This window comes from Hyaena hyaena, unplaced genomic scaffold (genome assembly GCF_003009895.1).
Source record: "Hyaena hyaena isolate Hyena2069 unplaced genomic scaffold, ASM300989v1 scaffold_1, whole genome shotgun sequence".
Taxonomy (NCBI): Eukaryota; Metazoa; Chordata; class Mammalia; order Carnivora; family Hyaenidae; genus Hyaena; species Hyaena hyaena.
In genome coordinates this window covers 6284430-6306811 of record NW_024080633.1, presented here as the reverse complement: position 1 = coordinate 6306811, position 22382 = coordinate 6284430, and the positions used below count along the sequence as shown (strand labels likewise).

At 46.1% G+C, this 22382-nt stretch overlaps 1 protein-coding gene and 1 long non-coding RNA gene across 2 annotated transcripts in view; one reads left to right on the top strand and one right to left on the bottom strand.

Moving 5' to 3' along the window:
* CDH13 (cadherin 13) overlaps positions 1 to 22382 on the bottom strand; it is a 1034982-nt gene that overhangs the window by 367689 nt on the left and 644911 nt on the right. The gene's annotated exons all lie outside the window — the stretch shown is intronic.
* Positions 8189 to 10551, top strand: LOC120228770. Its single transcript, XR_005527587.1, has 2 exons — positions 8189 to 8235; positions 10217 to 10551. It is a non-coding gene; the product is annotated as an uncharacterized LOC120228770 (long non-coding RNA).

Below are 22382 nucleotides of genomic sequence, written 5' to 3'. Positions count from 1 at the left end.
CAGGCTGCAGCCCACGACTGTAATTTACACCCACAGAAAGAGACAGGCTTTTGGACTCAGGAAGGGAGTGGGGAGTGGACCAGTCTTCTTAGGGACACAAGGTTGGGGGGGTGCTAGATGTGTGCTCTAACCTTTTGTCTTGACATCAGCTGACATTTACTGAAGTCCTTGCATCCCTCTTGCTTGTAAAGTTTAATTCCATTCCTGTTATGGTGATTTGGTGTTGCAGAAAAAATATCCCTCCTCCCCCCATATTTAATGACTTAAAACAACCATTTTATTTTGCTTATGATTTTGTGGGTCAGGATTCAGGAAGATCTCAGTTGGGTGGTTCATCTCAGGTCCACGTGGGGTCACCTGGGGGTGGAGAATCTCTTCCGTGATGGCTCCTATAGTCACATGGCTGTCAGATTGCTCTCTTTGGCCTTTCTCTCCAAATAATTTCTCAGCCCCAAGGCCTCTTCACACGGCCTGAGCTTCTCCAAGGACAGCTTCCAGATGGACTTCTTATGTGGTGCTGTCTTCCATCAGAGCCAGTGGTACAGGAGATGGTAGGTGAGATCTGCCCATTTCTTCAGGCCTGGGCTTAGCAACTAGAAAGGGCCACTTTTACCATATTCTGTCTGTGAAGGCAGCCACAGAGCTCATCTATATTCCAAGAGAGGGGATGTCGACCCTCAAAGAATTTGTGGCCCTTGACAGTCCACTAGATGCTCCAAAGTCCCTCTCTTCTACCTCCTAAATGTCTCCAAAACATGCCCCATGCTCACCATCTCCACCATGACCACCTTTGACCAGGCTCTTGTTGACACTGTGGCTGCCCATCCAGTGTCTATCTCCCCCTCTCTCCCACCCCTTCCCCACCTCTGCAGCCAGAAAAATTCCTTTGCAGTGCAAATATGTCTGCATCGTGTTTCCAGTGCGAATATGTCCATGTCGTGTTTCCACTTGAAACTCACCAAGAGCTTCCGTCTAGACTTCTTCTTGCAGGAAGCAGCTCTCCGTCTCTCTCCATGCCCTGTCTCTGCTCCCTTGCTCTTGTGAACAACGTTCTCAGCCTCCTTTGGTTACCACCCTTCTTTTCCCTCTTAGTCCTTGCAGTTTAGAGAGGCCTGGCATCGCCTTCCTTTCAGGCTCGACTCCAGAAGTGAGCATATAACTCAGATCTGGCTGCTCAGCGTCTTCCACACCGGTGCACACATTGATCATCTCAGAGATGGGCACACAACTAAACGGGGCCATTATATGTAAATAATCCTTTTATAAAGTGTGAGGGGTGGCTGGAGTTGCTAAGGTAGGGGGCAAAATGCCCAGGGACCACTGTTGTTTGCTACCACCTTGGGAAAGCCAACATTGAGGAGAGCGGAGCCAAGGAATAGTGTGAGAAACATCCCTGATGACATAAATATACCAACTAGATATAGCCAGTCCCGAAGTCCCTCTTGGCCTTTTAAGTGAATGAACCGATACAATTCTTCTTTTGCTTAAACTTGGCTGGGTTTTTGTCTCTAGGAGCCAACAGAGTCCTAACATGCTTCTTTCTCATCCTGCCTCTTCATCATCTGGATCATGTTGGCTTCTCTAGACCTTCTCTGGCACCTGGCTTCCCCATAGCTTATGCCCAAGTCGTATCCTCTTTACCTGTGTTCCCAGATCATGCCTTACTTTTTCACATCTTTGTGTATATGTTCTTTCTGACTGGAACAAGCTTCGCAGTGGCAGCCACAGAAGTTTCCTGCTCATTTCTCAAGGCTCAGCTGACCTATCGCCTTCTATCTGGGAGCTTTCCAGATCTTTTGTCTGCCTCACACCCCCATCCCCCAGCTTGCTTTGCCCTCAATGTTCTCCTGGGCTATTTTATTCCTCTCTCTTCCAGCATCTAGTAGATTTTCTTTCTTTCCTTCATTTTACCCTGAGCTCCATTAAGGGTCTGACTTGGTCATGTTCATCTTTGAGTTCCGAGAGCCCCCAGCCCGCTACCTCACACACAGCAGAAATTCACCAGAGATCCGCAGAATGACTACAACTTCTAATGCAGAAATACTTGGTTCCAGAGCTACCCTGGTCTTGTGTCATCGCACACACCAGACCCTCCTTGCAAAGAATTATGCAGACGACCACGGACCACGTGCTCAGGCCCTTATCTGCAGTAACCCAAGGGGGTCCCAGCATTTCTTTAAAAATTAATTTGTTTCTTAATTAAGAAACATGCTTTTTTCTAATTAACCAACCTTCAGTGTAAACAGATTGTAAGTAACTAAACAGCTTCGTCTAGCTCGTTGCATGTCTGAGAACAGTACGGTGAAACCATTTTTAGCACATCAGCTGGGAGGCTGGGGAATATGTGGAATCTCTGACTTGCAGAGACAGAATTAAAAGAACTTAAAGAGAGGGAATTTGTCAGCTCTTAATCCCTACCCAGCAAATTAAATCGCTGCTACACGATATCATGACACCGTTTCTAGATTTTTTTTGAGATGCAAAATTCCCCCAGTTATTAAAGAGGTGACTCAAACTCTTTGTGGCTCCAATCTGTGTACATTATGGCTACAGCTATACATGCTGCCCACATGGCGATGTGGCAGAAAGTAGATATTCTGAACAGGACCCAGCTGGTTTGCTGCGGACTCTCATGGATGCGGTGTATTCACAGTAGGGTAGACCGGGGTTTGAGAGGAGGTAGGAGGTAAGATATATGCATTTTTAATGAGAGACCTGTCATTCTTTTGACACCATCAGCATGTGGGAAAGCATCCGGAGACAGACTAATGGTTTTGTAATAACAAATGCTAATGGAAGAGCACACAGCCCAAGCCGTATTCATTAAACTTCTTCTACCTTGAAACAATTCACTGACCTGGATCCGCTCATATCCGGAAGGGGGTATGGGTTCCAACTCAGATGCTCTTTACACCAAAACACACAGCTCAGGAAACTGCTAGTTGGGGACTGTTTTCTACCTACCCGTTACAGCAGGTAGTTAAATACTAGTGAACGCAGCAGCACATGTACCAATAGGGGACTTTTTCAGAAGGGAAAACATGGTCTCTGAGAAGGCCTGAATAAAAATGAAATAACAGCCTCTACTTTGCCAAAAGCAAGTATCTCTGGGTTTAGAGACCGATGGAAATGCTAGGAATCTTCTCAATGGTTATGTAGTTGTTCATTCACAGTGATCACGTGGATGCAGAGAAATTTCTCCACCTTGAGAAAAATGTAATTATATTTAAATACATCAGTAGCACACTGTTGATTCTGCCCAAGTTCCAGAATTTTCAGGCTAAGGAGCTAAGGTTTTTTTTCCCCCCTATTCAAAACATGTGAGTCTGTCTCTGCATTCAGGAATGGCAGCAAGAATGTGTCAGAAGGTTTCCCACGTGTACGGATGGAAACGGATGGAATGTCTTCAGGCTGACCTGTCAGCATGCCCATCGCACGCTGCCCCACCCCCTCCAGGTCATTTCAGGCGGGGCTGAATGGATGGCACATGCCCTCCGGCCTCCTGTTGGGCTTGGAGATAAGAAGGGGTGGCAGTTGGGTGAGGTCAGGGTGTTTATTCTCCTGCATCTCCCTTTTTGGGTCGCCCGGGGCTAACCATGCCCCTACTCTGGGTCTCTGTTCCTCCCAAAGTGTCCCTCTCTACACGGCTCTCCTTCCAGGGCTGAATGTCCCTTTATTCCCTAGAGCTCGGGATGATAACAGCTCTGTTGTCACTGGCTCAAGTTACACCCCCATCCCTCTCGATTTACCTTTAAAATAGCCCCCGCCCACAACTGTCCTCATTTGAGTGTACTCTCTGTTTCTTATTGAGATGTTGTTACACATAGCAAGCATTGTCAATACCATTTTTCAAGTGTTTGCTCAATGTCATAGAAATCTCCAAATGCTCCCCAGCTCTGATCCTGGAAAAGTTGTCCACAGCAACATTAAAATTGGTGACGTAAATGATCGGGTCTATTGCTACAACCAACTATTCAGGAAAAATGACTAATGTTTTATTTCTACAGCATTTCTGTTGATCTTTTATAAAGGTTCCATTTGACGTTGCACAATGTCCACTGCTCGGCTTCCCTGGGTGATATTAATAGAAAATGAGGACTCGCTCTGTGTGTTGTGCTAAACTGAGCACGGTTTAATTCCACTCCTCGTTTGCAGTCTGTGTGATTCTCCCCAGAAAGCAGAGGTGAGTTACATCTTCCTGGATCTTCCATGTCTTGAGCAGACCTGATGCATGATGGATTCTGCATAAATATTTCTCACAGCAGATTTGGGGGAAGGATGGCGTGGGGTGGAAAATGCTCTCCTGCCAAGTAACCTGGCCTGTGTGATCTGAGCCAGAACACAGTGGGTGTGAGAACCACTCAGAACCACACTGCCTGGGGCTTCAATCTCTGCCCCACCTTTTACTAGTCGAGTGGTCTTGGGTAAAATGCCTTACCTCCCTGAGACTCCGTGTTCTCATCTATAAAGTGGGGAGGCAGTGGGTTGATGAGGCTGTTGCAAAGGGTGAAAGTGAAAACCTTAGTGCACTGTTGGCCCACAGTGAGCATTCAGTGTATGCTCTGCTTGCTGAAGCTTCAACCGAGCAAACATGTCCTGAACACCCACTCAGGTGGACCGTCCCATCTACCCAAGGTCATTCCTGTGCATTCACAGCAATGCCTCAGGTATACCTGGGAGATGACTAGGTAGCATTTATTGAACCTATTAGCTCTGATCTTCAGAGCTTTCCTACAGGGTGGGTCTCCCCCGGTCACCCTGAGGAGAGTCCATTTGGAGGTCACAAAGGTTTCCCATATTCTAATCATTCAGGGACTACTTTATCATGTGTGTACCATCGGTACCCCATTTGTTTATTTTTCAATATACTTTATCTTTAAAATTCAACTGAGTTCTAAGAAACATTATGAATAAAATCATGGGAATGATATACTAGGTATTGTTCAGTTATGCATCAAAATAAAAAGCTATTGAAATAATAAAAGTTCATCACGTTGCCACCTAAAATGATCTTTTATACTGGCAGAGGTATACATTGCGTTCATCGGGAAACCGTGTGTGTTCAGAAAGTACTTCTGTGACAGGGAGGAGAAAAGAGTCTGTGAGAGCACGTAAGGAAAGCAAAGTGGGAGGGGGCGAGTTCTCTCTTGTGAGGATTTGGAGACCTGGCTACATCTGTCCCCCGAAAGGACACAGGTGATGGAAAACATGAGAAAGAACGAGGAGGAGAATGTGGTTACCAAAGAGCAAGGCCATGGAGGGTCACCAGAATACAGAATTCAAAATACAGGGATTAAAAAAAGGAAGAGGCGACTTCCTTCCTGAGAGATCTGAGAGGCCAGAGATACTGGAATTTGGGGAAATAGAGGCAGAAGAAATGCAAGCTTGTGGGCATCATCCCAGATGGGCATGACTGTGTTCTCAAAGTGGGGGGGGGGGGACCAGCGGCAGAGCCGGGCAGAGAGACAGACCAACCAGGCGGCTGCGTGCGTGCAGTCACTTCACTTAGACTTTGGCTTCACATTAGGTGACACACATGTGTGGCAGGCTCACTGCTTCTGGAGGAAGGACACTGGTGTCAGTCAAGGGAAGTGCCCACAGACAAGTGGTCTGTGGATGGATGGGACAGGTATCAAGACTAGAAGTTACTTGGGAAGGGAGGAGTCTGGTCTGGGCCTAAATGCCATATTTTAGCATCAAGAATGATGGAAGAAGGCACTCTTGGTGGGGAGTTACAGTGCATTAGGAAATGAGCCCATTTTCCAATATTTTTTTAAAGATTGATTATAATCGTTTTTTAATGTTTATTTATTTTTGAGAGTGAGGGAGAGGCAGGGAGAGAGGGAGACATAAGAGAGAGGGAAACGCAGAATCAGAGGCAGGCTCCAGGCTCTGAGCTGCCAGCACAGAGTCTGATGCGGGGCTTGAACTCACAAACCGTGAGATCATGACCTGAGCTGAAGTCGCATGCATAACCCATTGAACCACCAAGGCGCCCCCATTTTCCAATGTTTAAGAAAACAATGGTGAAAAATCCAATGATGACTCAGAAATGGAAGATGCTCCTAGAATGAAAGACATATCCTAAGCTGTGACTTTTAACAAGTGGTCATATTATTTCCCTAACTAATATGCAGGAACGATGAAATCGAATGGGGATTTGGGGCAATGCTGCATGAGTATGTGATGTGTCAGTTTAATATACGTCTTATATACATACGCGTACTTGCAGAATTATGAAGGCATAGGAAACAGGGGGTGAGCATTGGACTCATGCACCATTAGAACTGCGTTAGGACATTACTCATTTAACCTACAAAACAAGGATAGTAGCATCTATGCTCAAAGAAGACTTTGAGCAAGTCTGCAGCATACAGGATCAACATACTTACATATGGAATCTAAAAAAGCTGAAATCAAGCAGACAGAGCAGAGAACGGTGGATACCAGGAGCTGGTGGGTGGGGGAGGGGGAGAGGTAGCGGTCTAAGGTAAAGGTACACACTTGTAGTTAGAAGGTGAGTAAGTTCTGGAGGTCTGATGACAGCCTAGCGATGATGGTCAACAGCACGGTCTTGCAGACTTCAAAGTTGCTGAGAGACTAGATCTTCATTGCTCCCACCACAGAAAAGAAAGGATAATTATGAGATGTGATAGAGGTGCCTGCTAACAGTACAACGGTAATCATACTGCAGCCTAAAAATGCTCAAGTCATCACAGTGTACATCTTAAACCTATAGAATGTTGTATGTTAAACTTACAGAATTACTGACTAGTAATAACCCAACGTCCACCAACTTATGAATAGATACATAAAATACAGTAAATAATGTAAAGATGTAAATACAATAATAACGCATATAATGGAATATTTGGCAATAAAGAGATATGCGGTGATAAATGCCACAACGTAGCATAACCTTTAAAGCATTGTGCTAAGGGAAAGATGCCGTAAAAACACACGTGGTGTAGGGTTCCATTTATGTGAACTGTCCAGAGCAGGCAAATCCACAGGACGGACAGTAGGCTGGTGGTTGTCTAGGGCTGGGAGAGTTTGGAGAGGAATGAGAAGTGAAGGGTAATGAACACAGGGTTTCTTCTGAGGGGTGATGAAAAGATTCCAAAGTTCACTGTAGTGATCGCTGCACAACTTTATGGATGCAGCACAGAACACTGAAGTGCCTGTTCTAAATGGATGAGTTGTACAGCAGGTGAAGGATATTGTGATAAAGCCGTCATATATTAAAAAAGACAAGAAAAAGACTAAGGATTAAGCATTCTGTTGGCCGAATGTGTGCTAAGTGTTGGCAAATGCACATTAGGTGAAGGGACATTTGTCTGTCTTCTTGATTATGCCCATGTGCTGAGCACTCCCCAGAGGGCCGTGCTGTTGCTGCTTCTATTCCACAATTCAGACATCCCGGGGATGCGGGAGGGGAAAAAGATCGGCTGGGAGAGGGTATGCTCCCAAACAAGGAGCTATCGGGACACACACATTCCAAACACACCTTGCAGGAGAGTGTGTAGGGACGCCTGGAGAAGAAGCATGATGCTGAGCCCGGTGACCGCTGGGCTACTAACCTCATTTGCCTAACTTCATTAGTGAGAGAGGCTTATCCCAATTGTGCGAATGATGTTTTTTTAAGTGTCCTGTCATCAAATTCAGCACCTTGTGCAAGATGTCTGCTCTGGGAGGGTGAGGGGAAAGGTGGCAAGTGCAGTGTCGCTTCTGAAAGCCCAGTGGGCCTGGGGACTTATCCATGGAGCTCCTCAATGCAGTCAGAGTGACCTCCTCAAAGGACAGTTTGCTGTAATTAGTGGTGTCATGTGACTATCAAAGGAAATAACAATTACAGAAGCTTGGTTCAGATGTGTTCTAAACACATCCCATGTGTTGTTTCTGATGCTGTTTTTGTTTAAGAACGATTGTCAGGAATCCCTGAAGAATTCCTGATGTTGCATTTGGAGTTGAACTCTGGATAGTTGTTAAAACGGTTTGCAAGCTTGTGTGTTTCTCTTTCATTCTGTCATTTGGTTGGCCATTTTCGTTTTTGTTCTTGGGAAGGGCAGCTGTGCTCAGGGCTGGCATGTAAGTGAACATAAACCAGATGCTGTGCTTTCCTCTTTCTGCTGTAACAAATTATGACCTCACAGTGACCGCAGGACTGTGGGTCCGAAGTCTGGGCACAGTGAGACTCACCGGGTCTCAGAAGGCTGAAATCAAGGTTGTAAGCAGGTATGTAGTCTCTACCATAGGCTCTGGGGAAAATACCTTCCAAGCTTGGTCAGGGTGTCAGCAGAATGAATTTCCTTCTCATGCTTTCCATGTAGCCCCACCCCATCCTCAAGCCAATGACAGCCAGAGTCCCTCTCAGGCTTCAGAACTGTATAACCAACCATGACCTTCTCTCCACCTTCTATCTTCTGGTGCTTCTATTACTTGCTCTCCTGCCTGGCTCTTCCACTTTAAAGGGCTCCGGTCATTACTTGGATCTGGCTGGAGAATTCGGGAGAGTCTTCCTATTTTAATGTCAGTTGATAAATAACTTTACAGTAAACCTTGGATTGCGAGGTTACTCAGTAACCTGTTCTGCAAGTGTTCCACAAAACGAGCAAACATTTCTAATATATTTAACTTGATAAATGAGTGATGTCTTATAATATGAACAGTCTATGATACCAAATGTCACACGATCACAACTGAGCCAATGGTTCTTGAAATTTGCTTTGAATTTGGAACAAATTACACTTGCAAACCAAGTGTTTACTATATTTACATTGGCAGAATCTCTTGCTGTGTAAGGCAACAGAATTGCAGGAGTAAGACCAGAGGATGGAGGTCATGGGGTCAAGGTCAAGATTCTGCCTATGACATTCTGATGGTTCCTTTTGGGTGTCAATTTGACTGGGCCAGGAGGTGCCCAGACATTTGGTCAAGTATTGTTCTGGGTGTGTCTGTTAGGGTATTTCTGGGTGAGATTAACATTTGAATCAATGGATGGAGTAAAGGAGAATGCCCTCCCCAAAGTCTTTGGGCCTCAACCAATCACTTGAACACCTGAATAGAACAGAAAAGCTGAGCCAAAAGGAACTCCCCCTGCCTGACTACTCTGAGCTGGGACACTGTTTTTTTCCCACCTTCAAATTCAAACTGAAATATCACTCTTGTTAGATCTCGAGGCTCCTGGCTTTCGGATAGAGTTATGGCATCAGCTCTCCTGGGTCTCCAGCGTGGTGACAGCAGACCCTGGGGCTTTTCAGTCTCCATAACTGTGGGGGCCAACTTCGTGTTAGCTATAGATGTAGACCTATACCACTGATTCTGTGCCTCCGGAGAACCCTAATACAAATGTCTACGAAAGAAAGTCCAAAACTAACACCCAACTTTCACGGGTCAAGTTAACTGTAGTTCTGGCTCCATTTTTCCTCTGGCCCAGTGGTAAAAGCCATCATGGATTTAAAGTCACGCTTTCTGTCTTGCATAGCAATTTTCACTTAGACGCTCTATTTTACACTGATGCATTCTCATGGTGTAAGGAAGATATGGAGGGGAAGTTGTGAGATCCCAGTAAGGTCCCTGTCCACTATGTTCTAGGTCTTTATCTGTAAATGAGAATTCTTTTATCTGTTTTTGGGGTTAATGCAAGGCTGAAATGAGGTGATATGTATATGAAACCCTCAGCTCTGTATCCTGCATGTGATAGTTACAATGAAGCTGGGCACCTACCAGTAATAGGAGAGTGAGGCAGAGACTACCTGGAAGGTGAAAACACAGCAATGGTTCTAACCAACAGTTCCCAGTAAGAGACGCAGGTAGAAAATCTGTCATTTTTCATGCAGACATACCATGTCCACCTTCAGCCTTCTGGGTGCTCATTTCCTACCAAGGCCCTGGTCAAAGGGTTGATCTTCGTGAGAACAGGGGAAATCCCCAAACAAAGGAAAGTCCCAACACCCTTGGCTTATCACTTATGGAACATTTAAATTCCTTCAGCAAGGTTTTTATTCTTTGAGTACTGGTGGGCTTTGTGGAGGAGACCAGCTGAATCTGGGTGGATGCCGGCAGAAGGAGGCAGTCAAGAAGTATCCATGATGGGGTCCCTATCCCCAATTTACTCACGAGTCCCCTCCCTCCATTGCTGGTCTTGATGTTCCCAAGGTCAAAAGTCTACCTGACACTCTCCAACCTTCTTTGACATTTACTGTCTTATTCTCAGACAATCTTATATTCAACCTGGAGCTCTAACTGCTGTGAGATGGGGAGCATACCTGCTCAGGTATCTCATGATGCATCAGTTCACTGGCTAAAAGCTACCTTTCCAATCTATCTACCATATCCTGGATGCCAGGCTCACAGAACAGCCTTCCCGGAACAGACTCCAGGGCCGCCGCCTCTTGGAGACTGACAAGGCCATTTGCATCTTCAAGTCTCTGAGAACTTGCAGTCAAGAAACCAGCTTGATTTTGTTCCTTTCCTTTATTTAGCCAAGAAACCCTTTCAGTGATGCCTGCCCCCCCAACTCTCAAACTTATAATAAAATCATGGAAAATGCCGGTTTCTCCTGCATTTTAACCTTTTAAAAGTTGGGTGAATCTCTTACCCTTTGGGGACTACGTGGGGACCAGTCACGGCTAATCCCAGATCTATTCCCAATTCTCACCTCCCTAGCCCACCATGTTCATGAACACACATGTGCACATACACATAGGGAAATACTGGTTTATACATGGCTTTTCTTGCAGCCAGCAGTGATCATAGGCTTACCAGAGTTCTGCTCTGGGGGGTTGTTAAGAAAATATATTGTGGTAAAGACTTTGCATCCCTAATGAAAAGGGATAGACATGTCTCTTGCCCCCTCTTTCTTCCTCTAGATACAGCTGTGATTTTAGAGTGCTGACAAGTCTCATAGCCACAAGAGAAAGTCCAAAGATGCATACAGATGCTGATTGTCAGATCAGTGAAGCAAAAGAAGCAGCCCCCTACTTCTCAGTTTCTGGAAATATGAGAAAAATCAACCTGAGATGTTTAAGCCACATTGCTATTTTGTTACCTGCAGCAGAAAGCATTCTTCGTTGATATACTGAGATGAATTTAATCCTTAGATCCCTGGTTACAGTTTTTCTAATTCTAGACATTCTTCTTTCAGGTGTGGTGCTTGCCCTTTTGTAATAGAACTTGACCTTACCCCTTTACTTGTAATTAGGACCAGGCACAGCCGGGCTGTCTCATGCTATAAGGCATCATCCCCACGGACAGCCTTGACCTAGACTTGCTCCTCAGACTGAAAACTCTCATGCTGAAGCCACACTGCACATTTTATTGCTTGCCTGTTATATCTCCCGTAAGCAATAAAATAAACATTTCGAATTTAGATGCAAAGCCTTGGCTAGGAAAGAGCCCTGAATGCTTATATCAGAGGCCACTGAATCGGGGTAAATAAGTCTCTCTGTGGAGGATGAGCAGGAAAACTAAGAAGTAATTAACCTATACCAAGACAAAGAAAATGCAGCCTCTCGAGCACTGAGTGTTATGTAGAAACTAATTTGACAATAAACTATTTGTAAAAAAAAAAAAAAAAAAGAAAATGCAGCCTCTTTAGAGGAAGATGAGCTTTGAGGACAGACAGATCCAGACTCCCAGTTTCTCCTCTGATTATCTGTTGTCAACCTCTCTGAGCTTATGCTTCCTCTTCTGAAACCCGTAGATGGTGATAATCAGCATCACTGGGAGGAAGAAATAGGAAGATGCATCTGGAAGGACCCATTCAGATGTCTGTCACCTACGAGGCAAGCTGGGATGGCTCACTGGAGGAGCAGAGATGGCTGCTTGAAGTGACGCCTAACAGCCCAGGTCAAGGGTAAAGGATCAAGGATGACTGAGTGTCTTTGACTCCCAAACCTTGCTGAAATAAGTCAGAAAGACCCTACGATGGTTATTTTTGAAGGCTGTCTTTCATTATAGCTCATACGCCAAACAGTGATGCTGCCATAATGGAAATATACTCAGGCTGACGAAAGTAAAGTTCTCAGATATACTTTATGAATATACGGATACCCGTGAAAATTTATGAGGGAGTATCTAACTTGAACCTTTGATAGGTTTCCAGAAACTTGACAAAATAGTGCAAATTGGATTTTTTCCCCCAAAAAGACATTTTTGGGATACCTGGTCAGCAAACTCCTTAGAAAACACCTTACATAATTCTTTTACTTGATCAGTTGGAAACTTTATGGAGATTCCTTAGAGTGACAAACACTCTAATGGATGAGAAGGAGGTGTGCTGTAATACAACTCACTCAACACAGAGAGGGTCCATTTCTTGAGGGGGCCACCATATAATGGCCTCGCTGCCAAGAACTTCCATATATTATCTCATTTAATTCTTGTAAGTAGAGCTCAGGTATACTTTATGTAAGGGCCACATTCTTGACTATCTCAAATAATTGAAAATGTGCATAATCCAAGAGTACTCTTGACAAAGAATGGGCTCTGTCTTCATCTTTACCAGCTAAAGCAGCACCAAGGGTGGTAAAAGCAGATTTAAGAATTGAGTCCTGTCTTTGGCAACAAAAAGGAACGAAGTACTGATACGTGCTACATTCAACCCAGCATCGTTGGAAACATGGCACCCTGGGAAGGAAACCAGAAGCAACATACCACCTACTGTGTGATCCCATTTATATGAAATGCCCAGAATGGGTGAACCAGTAAGGCCAACAAGTAGATCTGTGGTCTCCTGGGGTAGGGAGTTTGGGGAGGAAATGGGATATAATTTCTGATAAATACAGGGCTTCCTTTGGGGAGCAGAGAAATGTTTCTAGACGTGTGTCCAAATGAGAGTTTAAAAATATTTCCATAGTGCATCATTTCAAATTTGCCTAATTCAATCTCCTACGAAATGCTATCACCAATGCAAAATGAGGAAAGAGATGCTCAAATTCGCACAGCTGATAAGAGGAAGGGACAGGATTGGGAGCCCAGCTTTCCTGGTTGGCAGACTTCTTCCTTCCCTTGCAAGATGCTAGGTAGCGGCACTACGCCCTACCATTTGGGGGGGTGGGGAAGTGTTCGGCTGCTGCTAATGTTTACGGCACACGTAGTGTTTATTTTATTTGGTGTGGCACTCCAGGCCTGATATCTGCTACCCTTTGAGGATCCCCTTTTGCAGAAGAGTTATCCAAAGCTCAGAGATGTAATTGGCAGTGGAAACATAACTGAAAACCAGACCTTTTGGACACGGAAGCCAGTGGTCTCGACCCCTGTGCTGCACTCCTGTTAGAACATATTGATCTTCCTGATGAAGTGACGGGCACATCCTCACGATGCATTGCTGGTTGACTCACTGACAAGCTCCCAAATTAATATTCTGTGAAAACCTGCTAGAGCCCTCGTAACATTCCCTGTACCTTTCCCTTTCCTCCCTCGTCCCTGAGATGTGGACACTGATGTAAATGGCAGCCACGTGGCACGCATTACTGGAGCATTTTCGGACAATCGGGGCTGGACTCTGCTCTGAAACGCCTGCGAGAAGAGACAATGAAATCCGCTATGCTGAGGAAGTCTCCATCATGGGGCACTGGGTGTGTTTTTAATCTAATAAGAAATACCTAATGGCAGAGACCTCAGAACGCTTTCTGGAAAGAACTCGAAGATAACGGAGGAGACAAAGACTACTTTTGTTCCAATAAAGGCTCAATTTTCTGATTACCATACAGAGAGGCAGGTGGCATGAAACACAGAGAGAAGACTAAGAGTGTTTGAGTGTCTTGGGTGGAACAGAACAGCAGTTGCAAAGCAGGACTTGGAGTCAAATTGTCTCAAATTCTTACTGGTCGAGTGACACAGGATACGCCAGCTGGTATTAGATTTGGTGACGGGCACAGAGGAGCTAACGTAACAGTGAGCTCAATGAGACAGAAGCTCATCACTGTCTCATGTAAAATAATTCCGGAGAGGGGCAGTCCAGGGTGTAACATTTGCGGGCAACAGAATCCTGTCCTTTCTGTCTCCCACCACCTTCTTAGGACATGGTTTCCATCCTCCAAGCCACCTTATGAAGCACAGCACCTGCCTGAGGTCTAGCTGCCGTGGCCTCCTTCCAGCCAGGACAAAAGGGCAATCTTCCCAGCTCCTGTGGCTCCCAACCCACCCTGGGCACGTAACAAAATGCCATGCTTGTAGCTCGCTAGCTGGTACTCCATCACATGGCCACACCTAGCCCCAGTATGGTTTCTGTGTGGGCACGCTGCTGCTGTCGTACATTGGGGTCCATTACTAGTGGAGAGAAGAATGGGTATTGAGGGAGGGGTCTCCGCTCTCCCAGAAAAATTGTTTCCTAGACTCTCTAAGCTTCAGTGTCCTCCCTGGAAACATGGAGATGATCACATGTCCGCTGATAGGACCCTGTGGTGAGTCAGGGAGACAACACACAGGAATCCCTTGGCAGAGGGCCTCGCCCCAGCTCCCACTCAGCAGTGCTCACCTCTACATGCTACCGGACCAGCCCTGGAGGAGCAGGCTCCGGCCTGAGCTCACAGTAAGCTGCACCACAACTTGCCAATGCCCGTACTCCTCCAGACTCCGGATGTGCAATTCACAACCGGAACTCTTCACTGTCTCCTCTAGGGCAGGTTTCCTTCACCTTGGCGGTACTGACATCTTGAGCCAAAGAATCCATCGTTGTGGGGGCTTGTCCCGTGCGTTATGCTCAGCAGCATCCTTGGCCTCTACCCACTAGAGGCCAGCGGCACTCTCCCCTCCTCCAGTACGGCGACCCAAAGTGTCAGGGGCTGGGAAGAAGGCAAGTCATCTGCAGGTGGGTCACTGCTCTGTGAATCCACATGATCTGTTTCTTTGACAGCAACAGCCTAGGTCTCTTGGATGATCTGTTTTAAGTGCATGGGTCAACATTTCAAGTTAAAACATGTCAAATGCACTTTCCCAAACTAGTGGAAATCCAGCCAGCCATTCTTGAATGAGGCATCACACACAGGAAGCACCTAGTCAATTTAATTTCCTGTATCTAAGCTACTGTGTAAGTCCTCGCCTCTAACCCTGGATGAGGACCTCGGGGTGAGCTGACAGCGCAGAAGCTCCGTAGCAGGAAGAGGGGGTGAGATCGCAGAAGTGGGAAGAAAAGCAGAGGGGCAGATGGCGAGCAGCTCACTAAGTCTGGCTTTGATGGCCCAGGGAACAGGCCCTCCGTCAGTCTGAAAAGAGACCTTCCTCAAAGACATAGAGGCCAACCACACACACGCGAGCCCCTGCCCTCTCCTCCCCACCAAGACGGTCTCTGGGTTAGCAGCCCCTTCTGACCAGAAACACAGGATACAAACTGTGACGCACTGAACCCAAGCAGAAATCCGGAACAAGAAGAAAACATTGAAAATCCCCTGAACCAAACTCGTGAGCAATCTTTGAAAAGAGCCAGTCTTCTGAATAATAAAATAGATTTGGGTACCATGCTTGGCTTGGGGGAAAAAAATGCAGCCATAATTACAGCGAGAAAGCTGTGAGTCTATTAAAATTTTTTTCTTTGATACTGGGAAACTCAATTCATGACCTATATTTTATAAAACATATACTTGAAAGGGATTTTATATGCCCTCTTCCCATATGAGCTCGGAATACTGAATCTATTCCATTTACTCATGAAGGGAGGTGGTTCTAAACATAAATGACTCAGGGCTGCTCTTAGCGTTCTGTACACGTCTGAAGGCAAAGGGATTCACAGGTATTTGTATAGACGGATGGAAGGGACTCTCTGCCCTCTGCCCTTAGAAGGGACAGTGTTCTTAGCACAAGGGAGCTGCAGTAAGAGCTGGCTTATCAAGCTCTCTGCTGATCATAAATCTCTTCTAACGACGTCCGTAGACTGTCTTGACTGACTTACGGATCTTCAAGAGTGCTCCCTGAGCCTCCCCGAAACTACCGCTAGGGGGAGGATCTGGCTCTGTTTGAAGAGACCTCCGCCAGTAACTAAGGGCTGCTCGAGTTACCTGACCAGCGAGGCTCTAGTAAAATGACATTCCTCCTTCCCTCCCTCTCCTTCGTCTGCACACACACCTCTACACACATGTGAACACTCGCACACACAGATATATACACACATTTGCTCACATATGCATGTAAGGAAATATTCTGTAGACTCAGGGCAGCAGATGTGAAATGATCTTAACATTTTCATGGATGACGTAGTTAAAGGACAGTGGGTGTTGCAGACGGAGAGGAGATGAAAGGGCACAGGAGTCAGTTTGAATTGGAACTCCGGCTTCATCACCCATTGGCTGTGTGACTCTGGGGAAGGAACCTAACCTCCCTGAGCTTCTGTGTCCTCAATTGGAAAAGAATGGGAAGGATTTCACTGAGACACAGGCACAGAACCTAGACCAATATCCAGTGCTAGAAAAATTACACGGGTGGCTTCCGCTGTTTCATTACCCAGGGCAGTTACTCTCTCCCTCCCTCACTCCTGGTGAGATGCCCCCAGGGGCTGCTGCCTTTCCCCTGTGCAGGATTCTGCAGACTCTACGGAGTCAGGGTCTGTGTCTATTTCATTCGCTTCCTGACCTCATCCTTCCTGAGCAGCAGCATACTCTCTTACCTAATAGGCACTCCAGAGAGATTTGTTGAAGTAGTGAAGAAATTGCCAATACAGACAACGTTTATTTAAAAATCAAATGAAAAGGGAAGTTTGTAGTGACTCATGCGTTCTGCCATTTGGGGCTATTTGTTCATTGCATGAAATGTGCTGAGTGGCTACCGTGTGTCTGGAACTCTGCTAAGTGAGGAAGAAGGAGAATGAGAAGATAATCTGGTGCCCCTGGTCTTTGGCTTATGCCTTAGAAAAAACATTGAAGGTAAAATCTAGTTTGTACTTTCAGAAAATTTATAAACCTATTAAGGTTTATAGTATAACCGTAATTCTTCAATGCATAGATGGCATCAGTTATAGTAATCCAGTACCATAAAATGAGTCAATATTTAGCATCCCCCATCCATCAGGAAATCTTACTGTGACCTCTCCACCTCCACGATTCCCACCCTGTCCAGACCACTGTGCCCTCGAGCCTGGAATGCTGAAGTACTTCTGGTTGACTGGCAGCTTTTTCTACATGGACTAGCTCAAATCCTCTTGTAGCAGTAAAATTGTATTTTACCACTCTCCTCCTTAAACCAAACAAGGGCTTCCTACTAAATTTAAAATATACTCAAAACTTACGGAGCTCTAATCCAGGGTTCTACAAACCTTTTCTGTAAAGGGAAAAGTAAAAAAAAAATATTTTACACATATATGTATGTGTATATATATGTATGTATATGTATATATTTAAAAATATTTATATATACATATGTGTATGTATATATTTTAAAATATTTAAAAATATTTTATTTTTTAAATGATTTTTTGAGGTGGGAAGGAGGGCAGAGAGAGGGGGACAGAGGATCTGAAGCTGGCTGAGGCCAACGCGGGGCTCAAACTCACGAACCATGAGATTATGACCTGAGCCAAAGTCGGATGCTTAACCGACTGAGCCACCCAGGGCCCCTTAAAATATTTTAAGTATGTTCCATTTTTTAAAAAAATACCTGGGGTGCCTGGGTGGCTCAGTCCATTAACTCTTGATCTCAGCTCAAGTCATGGTCTCAGCAGTTTATGGGATCGAGCCTGCTTCAGATTCTCTCTCTCTCTCTCTCTCTCTGCCCCTCACCAGCTGGCATGCTCCCTTTCTCAAAATAAATGAACTTAAAATATATTTAAAAAATATATATTTGACTTTGTGGGACATACCATCTGTGTCCAACTATTCAAGTCTAGCAGCTCAGGAAACAGCCATAGTCAAAGGCTTAAATGAAGGGGCACGGTTGTGTTCCAATAAATTTTTGTTAGAAAACAAAATGAAACAGGCAGTGGGATGGCTTTGGCTCATGGTCCAAGGTCGGAGACTTCTGTTCTGACCTCATGCTTCCCTATTTCCTCAAACTCAACTGCCACTCTTCCTCTGACAGTCTTCCACCATGCTGGCCTCTTCTCTGTTCCTCCATCTGTCCTCCCTGCCCCAGACCTTTGTACTTTCTGATCCCTCTGCCTGGGACACGCCGGCACAATACCTTTACCTGGTGGGCTCCTTTATTTTCAGTGGTTTCCGCTTAAATGTCACATCCAGAGGGAGTTCTTTCTTGACCTCACCTTCATCCTATCACCTCATCTTGTCTTTTTTTTAAAATACAAATTACTTAAATGATCTTTACTTGTTATTCTTCTGTTCCCAGTAAAATGCAAGTGTCTCAAGAGTCAGTCCTGAATAGCCTTGGCCACTACTGTGTCTCTAGCACCTAGAGCCCTGTCTGATTCATGGAAGCTGCCCAATAAGTATTTGTTGAATGGTTTAGTTCAACAAAATGGCCAGCAGGAATGCATCTGAAGGAAGAGCTGCTCTGAGGTTGTAACTGTTTAATGCTCTTGTGGATGTGTTCCCTGGCTTTACTCATCTGTAGCACTAAAAATACCTGGGCTATTCTGAGAAAATCCTACGGTATGAGGGATGGATTTCAAGGCTGTGGTGTCTACCATGCTCTGCACCATAACAACTCAAAGACGCTCTCAGTTTTAATTTGCAAGTTGCCCAACTCTTAGCCGATTTCCATTTTGGCTAAAAACTCCAGTCAGATTTATTCTTTCAAAAGGTCGTGGAATGATCCCTAAGTTTCTGAAGCTGTGGAGGCTTCTTTCTCCCTCCACTTCAAAGTATTCTTTCATTTTAATTATTTTCTTTGGCATTAATTGATATCATAGGTCTCTCCCAAATGTAGAGGGTGGTGAGGAGGACTCACAGCTCAAGTCTGAAGTGTATTCAACAAGTTAGTGGGGCACGACTAGCACGTGTTTATTTTTATGAGGAAAAGAGCTCCATGGCCATGGAAGCCGGACCTCTCCAGCTCACCAGGTTATCCTCGGTGTCTAGAGTGTGCAGATCTGACATGAAGGAGGTGGAGGATGGGGGGCTGGCAGTGGGGAGACAAACACCCAAGGCTGGCCAGGAACAAAGCTTTCCTTACTAGAGGGAACTGTGATTCAAGAAATCGATATGAGGTCTGCCTCTTGAACTGGTCTCCAACTCCAGGGGCTCATACAGGAATTTAGGTGGGGAGAGGGCTCTGAATAAACATGAAAAGAGCATTTTGCAAAGTTGCCCTCATTAAAGAGGAGGCACACAGTTTTAGTCGTTGGGTATCCTTGCAACAGAATGAAGGGGTCCAGGCATTCTCCTGGGTCTTGAACAGGCTTATGGTATCCCCAAGACTCCAGTGGATCAGCAGCACTGGGTCTAGTATGTGCAGGGGTGTCTATCAGAGAGGGGCCGGGGTATACAGGAGGGAAAACTTAGTGGCTGTGAAAAGGTTGTTGATGGGCTTAACTTGGAGCCCCTGGAAGTTATCACCAGGACTCCCCAGACACGGTTAGGAGCACCCTGGCAGGGTTCAGTTTCTTGAGTAGCTAGCAAGGTTCAGGTAACTCAACTCTTTTGATATAGTTTATTTCTGGAAGTTTCCCTTTGGGAAGAGGTCTCCAATTGGATTATAGAACTCATAAATTTTGTTTTACAGTCAACTGCACGAGAGCGATGTGTACCGCAATCTCAGTGCTGCCTGATGCCATCTGAATGACATTGCAGCACATTAATGACATCTTTCCCCAGGCACCCCCCCCCCTCAGCTAATATGCCAATGACAGCTCCAGGAGAGGGAACAGGATCCACAATTTTAGTCCTCTTCCTCGATCACAGAATCTAGGGAGGGTTCTAGAGCAGGGTGGTTCACGACCTACTGACAGAGCTAGTGCAGTGACCACAAAAGCTTGGAGACACTGGGTATAATCCAGAAACGCAAATAAACAAAAATGTCCACCAGCATGTTCAAATGTGAAAGACCATTGCTGTACCCTCTTGCATGAGCTTGGCCAAGACACAGATATGATCCTCTGATTAGAAGCACCACCCTGACATACACCCAAATGTCATGAGCACATCCTCTATGCTGTCGATCTCACTTCGATAGATTTATCCTGAAGAAGTGTCACGCGCATAGGAAGAGACATGTTCTCTCCCGTAGATCTGATTATAAGCATGAAGAGTGGAGAAACTTAAATCAATAGAGGATAGCTAATTAGATGATGGCAGATCCAGACACTAGCTGCTTAAAACAACGATGCAGCGGATATTTATTGATTTACAAGCCTATAGGACCCTGCGGAGTGAAGGGAGCGACAGCGGGATACTGAGAGGAATGTCCGGCTCCACTTCTACAAATCGTGTGGAGCATCCCTGTGTGTAGATATGCCCAGACAGAGCCCCGGAACTATGCTCACCAACATGAAGACTGTGCTGTTCTCTGGACAGTGAGATTTGAGGGTGACTGGACTTCTTTTACTTAGAAAAAAAAATGCTGAACAAAAGCTGAATTACTTTTTCTTTTCTTTTTAAGAAACTCATCTCCTTAAGGAAACCAGCAAAAACTCCAAATACTCACGTGCCCAATACTCCAGAGCCCATAGGATTGACTGGGATAGTTGAGGCTGAGTCAACCAGCCAAGGGAAAATCCAAAAATACCAGCGAAAGACAATGGAACAGTTTGGTGGACAGAGAAGCCGCACTGTGGTCACTGCAGCACGTGAACAGAGGGCCGCGAGGGGCTTTACCACCAGGTTATACCGACGACCTGAGGGTTCGCACTGAGCCAGGTCTCAGGTACCCACGATTGGCTATCAAAACCACCTGGATGTAGCCCAAGCTGTTTGTGAATAACTGCCAATCAAAGCAGAGCTCCCAGGACAGACATTTGCGCCAAAGGCCATCAATGGGCTGTTTTTCCTCGTGTCTGTCACAGTTGGAGTAAAAAAACTTTTTTTGTAGTTTATTTTGACAGAAAGGGAATGTGTGAGAGAGAATGGGGGAGGGGCAGAGGGCAAGAAAGAGAAAGAGAATCCCAAGCAGGCTCCGCACTGTCAGCGCACAGCCCATGCTGAGTTTGATCCCATGAACCATGAGATCATGACTTGAGCCAAAAGCAAGAGTTGGTTGGATGCTTAATCGACTGAGCCACCCAGGTGCCCCTGGATTTTTTTTTTTTTTTTTTAAAGAAAAGTAACTAAGGGGCACCTGGGAGCTCAGTCAGTTAACTGTCCAACTTCAGCTCGGGTCATGATCTTGTGGTTTGTGGGTTTGAGCCCTACATCGGGCTCTGTGCCGAGAGCTCAGATCCTGGAGCGGCTTCAGATTCTGTGTCTCCCTCTCTCTCTGCCCCTCCCCTGCTCACACTCAGTCTCTCTCTTGAAAATAAACAAACATTAAACAAAATTTAAGTACAAGTAACTGAGCCTCAAATAATACAAGCTCAGGTGGATCCCAGAGGAGAAATAAAAGACAAAGCCCCTCCGGGGAGGCTGGCCTGCTTGCACCCTGTGGAATGAGCGTCCTGTGCGGCTGTAACCACAGAGCTTCCCACATGTCACTTCTTATTTGTGCCCTGACCCCCTGCCTGGCTGTGCGAACCTGGAAGGAATGAGGAGCCTCTGACAGGTCTGCGGCTGTGCCCTCAGAGCTCACAATGGTGCTGGCACACAGTAGGTGCTCAGGAACAATGCCGGATGGAGAGAAAACAAGAGAGGGAGCGAGAGGAAGCCCCAGGGAGAGCAAGTGCTCTGGTCCGCTCACAAGTCAGAAGGGGACTTAGCTACTCATCACTACCCCTCTTCAACTGCCGGAGGACACTTCTCAGCCCGGCTAGGTCTCAGAAGTCAGAGGATGCTCCTCCAGGTCCGGACCCCTATTTACATCACATTTGTCCTCCTTGGTCGTGTCTTTTAGGGACTAAGTGAATTCTTCCCATCCCCTCCCTCCCCTGACCTCCCTCAAAGCCACTCCGTCTGTCAGGGGGTGGGTGTCATTCTCCAAGCTGACCCTGGGTGGCACTCAGAGTGGCCGAAAGCACGGAGGGAAGGACAGAGCTGAGGCCAGCCCAACAGCCAGCTCCCGTATCTTGTCGGAAGGCTGCCCCTGAGCTGCTGGACCCCGGCTTGCCCATGTTCACCAGTGGCCAACGGGGCCTGGGAATCAAAGCCCCTCTGGGGATAGTTCGTGACCAGTATCTGATGGGCGTGTGGGGATGATATTCCTGGGCCCCTGGGCAGGGATGACTCTAACGTGTGCGTTTTATGCATTTCGCAGCCCCCCCCCCAACCTAAAGGCTCTCAATTGCCCACCCTGGTAGCTGGCTTCAGGGGGCACCTTGAACTGGCCAACTTCCCACACCTGGAGCACCCCTCGCCTGCTGTTCTGCACCTCAGGGAAACCCCAAGCCCTCAATCCTCATCTCGGGCTCT